Below are 6,600 nucleotides of genomic sequence, written 5' to 3'. Positions count from 1 at the left end.
CCACTTGTGTTCCTGAAATGGCCCAGCCTTCTGGGAGAGTTGTCCCCATTCCTTGCAATGATTAATTCGCAATGCTGTCAGAGTAACTTCTTAGAACACAAATCTGATCCTATCATCCACTGCTTAAAACCAGACTTCTTGGCACTATATTGAAGACTCTAATGCCAGCCAACCTCATTCTCTCCACCCTCATTCTCATATCCACCTTTCAGTTATATTCCACACTCCAGCCGTTATGAATAACCTGTAATTTGTAAAGAGCTAGCATTTCCTTATACTTCCCTATCTTTGTATCTGTTATTCTTCCTACCTGGAGAGGCTTCTCCTCTTGCCTCCTATGGCTAAGTTAATTTCTAAAAATCCATGTTGATACAAAAGTTGTGTATTCATCCTTCCTGATGGACGCTACAGACAAAGGGCTGATATGCAAGATCTATAAAGAACTCCTCAAACTCAACACACACAAAACAGATAATCATGTCCAAAAATGGGCAGAAGACATGAACAGACACTTCTCCAAAGAAGACATACAAATGGCTAACAGACACATGAAAAAATGTTCACCATCATTAGTCACCAGGGAGATTCAAGTCAAAACCACTCTGAGATACTATCTTACACCAGTTAGAATGGCCAAAATTAACAAGACAGAAAACAACAAGTGTTGGAGAGGATGTGGAGAGAGGGGAAACCTCTTACACTGCTGGTGGGAATGCAACTTGGTGCAGGCACTTTGGAAAACAGTGTGGGGATTCCTTAAGAAATTAAAAATAGAGCTATCTTATGACCTTGCAATTGCACTACTGGGTATTTACCCAAGACACAGATGTAGTGAAAAGAAGGGCCATCTATACCTCAATGTTCATAGCAGCAATGGCCACAATTGCCAAACTGTGGAAAGAACCAAGATGCCCTTCAACGGACAAATGGATAAAGAAGATATGGTCCATATAAAAATAATTTTTAAAAGATATGTAGAAAATTTCCCTTACATTTCCCCCCTGCTTTCCTTAATCTGTTAAGCATCGATTGAATTTATAAATAGGGTATATATAATATGGGGATTTATTTGTCAGTGTGAAGCATCTACTTAGGCTGCTGTTGGTTTTTTTCAGAATGAGTTCTACCTGCTATATCGCAGATACACAAACTATTCAGCTACTCAAAAGCTGTTATTTTGTTATAGTGCTGAAAGTAATGTAAAGTAAGTGCTTCTCTCTCTGTTTTCGACCTGAGCGGATAGGGTTGTAATGAATTCACTGACTTGCTACATGTCTTCTTAAATCCCAACAATAAGGTACCTGAAATGATGTAACAGATTTTATGGCCTCCAAAACGTTTCCGGTCATTAAATGTCTCTATACCTTACTTCTACCCTGACTGGCCACATGTAATAACTTAAATAATGACAGCTTCTAGAATTTACTGATAAAGTAGTACTTCTATTTATTATTTAGGTTTCTAGATATACATTTTAAAGCCCAGTTATGAAGATTAATTAGAAAGAAAGTATTTTACTTCACAGTAAAATATTTAAATAAACTATTCTTTCCTTACAAATTCCAATTATTACTGATTTATTTCTGAGTTAATGAAGTACAGCATTGCTACATATTTTAGATGTGTATCTAACTGTTAGCTCCCAGTGCATTAGCAGTCATCAATCTGTCTTTCAGAATCTTAGAAATCATCATAAAGAGTATAAATTTATTTTTGAAAGTGCTCTCAGGGTATCTACAGTGCTATTTTTGGATTTAATGTCAGAGGGCAATAGCCTCATTATTTTGCTTAGAAATTTGTGGCTTAGTTTTTGCATCTATACGAAGGATCTCATAGTCTCCATCTATAAGCAGCTTATCCAGTATGTTAATTTTTTAAATGCTGCTCAAAAAAAGAGGCTGCCTTCTTCTGATAAACCCCAGACTTTAATAACACGTCCTCTGAATTAATTCTGTAAATGCAGTACTAAAGTTCAGCACAGCGGTCTGGGCTTTTTAATTAGCTCGCAGCTGCATGGCCGGGATAACATTTCTTGTTGAGGAGGTAGCTTGGTGTTCATTATTTCGGCCCCTGTTCCGAGTTCAGTGGTCATTTTAAGCTTTCTTAAAGAATTGCTTGTCTTTGTTTTCAGGGAAAGACCATATGTCTTTGCTTAATCATTACCCAGAAACACTTACCAGTGTTCTTGCCATGACTGTACAGCCATTGATTTGGTCTGAGTGTAACAAATGGTGGCAATCTTCTAGGCATGGAAGGATTCCATAGGATCCAAAAAAATCATCTGAGTTATTTGTTTAACTAGTATATAAGTCACACAAATGAAACCTAAATCTCAACTCCTTTACCACTTTAAAATTCTTTACATTTTTAAATGTTCCTCTTTAATGATGAATATGGGTTATAAAATTTAAAAATTCTTTTGAAGCTGTATAAAATTTAACTATATTTTCTACAGTTTCTAGTCAATTGTATTATTTTTGCATGCCCTAGAGAATATGAAGACTTAATAGAAAGTGTAGCAGATTATATGGGACAATGAAGTATATTTAACACCTGTTCATTGAATGAATGCCATAAGAAACTAAGCAATTTAATTTCAGTCTCATGGCAACACTAAAAATCGTCCACAATGTAGTTTGTCACCCATGTAGATTGTCCCCTATGTAGTTTTACATAGGGGAAACACTAAAGAATCAGAGCAGTTAAGGAACTTGCCCAAGATCACACAGCTAGTAAAATTCAGAACTGGGGCTTGAATCCAGGCCTGCCTTACATCAAAACTTGGGCTTTTTCTAAATGTTATATTACCTCCTCCTCAAAGCCAAGTTTAAGAGTAATCTTTCTTATAATAATCTTCCCAGTGAATTTTAATTCCCTCAGCACAAAATCATGCAGTATGTACTATACCATCACATGTTTATATATTTCTTCAGAATTGTTTTTCTTGCTATTTCCGTAACTTGTCAAGGCTACTAGACATCTGTATTCCCTAAGTCCAGGCACCATATCCTCTACTTCCTTTTATGTCCTCACAGCAAGAACTACTTGGAACAAATTATATAACCTTTTACACTGGTTATATCGGGCTGTGATTACACAATTTTTCACTTAAAAAAAAAGATTTTATTTATTTATTTGGGGGGGAGAGGCAAAGGAAGGGGAGAAGCAGGCTCTTCCCTGAGCAAGAAGCCGATGGGGGGCTAGATCCCAGGACCCTGGGATCATGACCTGATTCAAAGGCAGACGCTTAATCGACTGAGCCACCCAGGTGCCCTCTTTTACTTTTTATACTGTACTTATCCTTATTGTTTGAATTAGAAAGAAATATACAGGGGCACCAGGGTGTCTCTCTCAGTTAAGTTTCCTGCTTGATCTTAGGTCAGGTCTTGATCTCATGGTCATGAGTTCAAGCCCCACATTGGGCTCCATGCTGGGTGTGGAGCCTACTTTATTTTTAACATTTTATTTATTTATTTGGTTCATCTTAACCTACTGAGCCACCCTGGGGCCCCTGTGGAGTCTACTTTAAAAGAAAGAGAGAAAGGAAGAAAGGAGAAAAGAAAGAAAGAAAGACAGATGTAGGTAATTATCTATACCTAGTATTTAAAAAATCTAATGGTAAATGTCCAATGTGGGAGATATTAGGCAAAAAAAATAATAATAGGAGTATACACACTTATATCACACTACATCTGGTTTTCTGTTTGAATTCTTGCAGATTAGAAAGAGTTAAATGTGAGAGGCAGCTTTATTATTTTTCTGTTTATAATAGTAATGGATAAGGTTCCAAATATCTGGGAAAAGATGACTAAGGCTCAAAATAGGAGGAATATGAAGCTATTAAATATCTAGCATTCTATCTTTAAAGACATGAAAGGAATTATAAAGGATAATGACAATATGTATCACTGAAAGGGATAGCAAGATGTATGGAAAATAAGCATTTAACATGGTGATGGAAAACAAAGATACACCATATTTAAGAAAATGGGAGAAATAAAAATGTTACAATCTGTAGTTAGACTAGAACTACCCCACAAAATATTATCATGAATACAAGTCATATATGAATGCTATTGTATCAGTAGAATAATGATAGCTCAAAAGGGATTTAACATGACCAAATCAAAATTATTAAATCCTGATCCTCTTTTGGCACATTTAGTGTAGACATGATCTTGTAGTCTATAAACAAAGTAAAATTACTTGGGAAAAACAAGTTTGCTCTGATAAACTCTTTGTTCAGTGGTGGTGTGAACTCATATAGCTTGCATTGAAACAAGGCATTTGAGAAATGTAAAAAAAAATTAGATGAATAAAATAAGAAATAAAATGATAGTGGACAAACACACTGAACTCTAAATGCTGGGATTATGTATGATAGTAGCAAAGCAAAAAAAGGGGTTAGAATTTGGAACTGGGAAAGCCAAAATTGCCCAGAAATAGGGAATTTTGACAAGATGAGGGAATTAGCCATTAGGACATTTTTTTTTTTTTCCTGAAACAGGCATAATTAAAGTTCAGGATGAGCCGGTGAGGTCAGAAACTAAGTAACAAGCAAGCAGAAGTGAGTATAAATAGATGGAAGAAGTAAGTCTAGTCATTGGGTCAGAAATTAGTAGGCAAGCAGCAGATTAAGAGGACAGAGTTACTGGAGTTCAGGGCAAAGAGTGAGAACCTGGAGGACATACGTTCGCAAAGAGAAAGGCAGGAAAATAAATGGTCTGCATGTGGCTGGTAGTCTGGAACCAGAAAACTCACAATAACCAGGCAGGTAGAGTAGAAAGAATTTCTACTTTGTCAAGTTGTCTCCAGAAGTTTCTCCATCATTACCATAATTTCATAAATACTGAAGTGTTTTTAGATCGCAAGAGTAGAACTAGGAAGATGCATTTGACCAGATGTGGCTTATTGCCAAGTTTTCATGGTGATAATAATTTAGCAGTTTTATCTCCAAAATTGCAAAGTTGGTGCTCCATCCCTGTCTCTACCCCAAAAGAACTCCTTACCAGTCACCTCAGGCCTATATATTAAAAACCAGCTAAGCTATTTTTCATTTCATCTAACTATGATTTGAAATTGCTTTCTCTCTTTCAACTCCCTCACTTGATTATTCTTTTTCTGATGACATTTGCCCACCTACGCAGTTATGGCCTCAACTCAACTCAATGAGGTATTTTTCTTGAACTAATTTCAACTGTGATCTAATGAATCCCCCATACATATTCCTTAATAATATCTGGAGCAGATTTTAAAAACTTTTGTGGACCTTTCAACTATACAAACGTAGCCCACTACCGTTACAGAGTTGACTCTCCCCATGACTCTGTGCATTTTTATTCCTCCTCTTCTCTCCCTTCTCCAAGCTATGGCTCTTTCAGTGTTGAGGACGGGTAGTAAGGAGGAGAAAGAAAGGACAAAATCTTTTTTCTTGGCTAGACTCCACTGCAAGCCTGTTTGGCAGTTGATGCCTTCAGCGTGGCTGGTGTCCAAATACTCACTCTCTTATAGGTACATGTGGGAGTTTTTGGAAAAGCCCAGCAAGGCCGATGGTAGGAACTGGTACTAGCACATCACTGTCTAGAAGGCAGAATTTTTGGCTTTACACAGGGTTCAGTTCCAGTTCCTCGCTTCACTCAGGTCTAGCCACATCCCCTATCATTAAAACTTCACACTAACATTGATGACTTATTTCCAGGTTGAATAGCCCCATGGGCTGACATCTGCTTATTATATACCGGCTATTCTATCTTTGAGGTCTGTATTCCCAGCACTATAGGTTTCACTGCTGCTTCTGCTTCTTCTTCTTCTTCTTCTTCTTCTTCTTCTTCTTCTTCTTCTTCTTCTTCTTCTTCTTCTTCTTCTCCTTCTTCTTCTTCTTCTTCTTCTTCTTCTTCTTCTTCTTCTTCTTCTTCTTCTTCTTCTTCTTCTTCTTTCTGGTACTTTTGGTATTCTTTTTTTTTTTTGTACTTGTTTTATACTGTATTTTGACATTGTTGGCTGTATTTCCCCCAGCATTGGTTGGCTATACGCACCCCCTGCCATGCATACATGTACACACACATTTGAGGAGTGGGGTTGTGTAACACAGGAAATCTGATCCAGTAGATCTGAGAAAGGACCTTGAGACGTGGATTCTGAAAAAATATATACCAGATAAGTCTGTGTTATGAACTGACTTGTGTCACTTCCTAATTCCTCTGTTGGAGCCGTAGCCCCTAATGTGATTGGATTTGGAGAAGGCATTTAGGGAGGTAATGAAGGTTAAATGAGATACAAAGTTTGGACTCTAATCCCATAGGACTAGAGTCACTGTTTGGAAAGGATCTTTTTCTTTTTCAAAGATCTTTTTTCTTTTTCAAAGATCTTTTTCTGCATGTATACACACAGAAAAAATGTGATATAAAAACACAGCAAGAAGGTGGCTTTCTACAAGTCAGGAAAGGAGGCCTCACCAGAAACCTATCCTTAAAGTACCTTGATCTTGGCCTTCTGGCCTTCAGCACTATGAGAAGACAAATTTTTGTTGTTTAAGCCAACCGGGCTGTGGTATTTGTTAGGGTAGCACCAGAGAACTAATACAGCGTGGGTATCAATGCC

The sequence above is a fragment of the Lutra lutra genome, chromosome 8, assembly GCF_902655055.1.
Source record: "Lutra lutra chromosome 8, mLutLut1.2, whole genome shotgun sequence".
In the NCBI taxonomy this organism is placed as follows: Eukaryota; Metazoa; Chordata; class Mammalia; order Carnivora; family Mustelidae; genus Lutra; species Lutra lutra.
Note: the sequence above shows the minus strand (reverse complement) of the source record.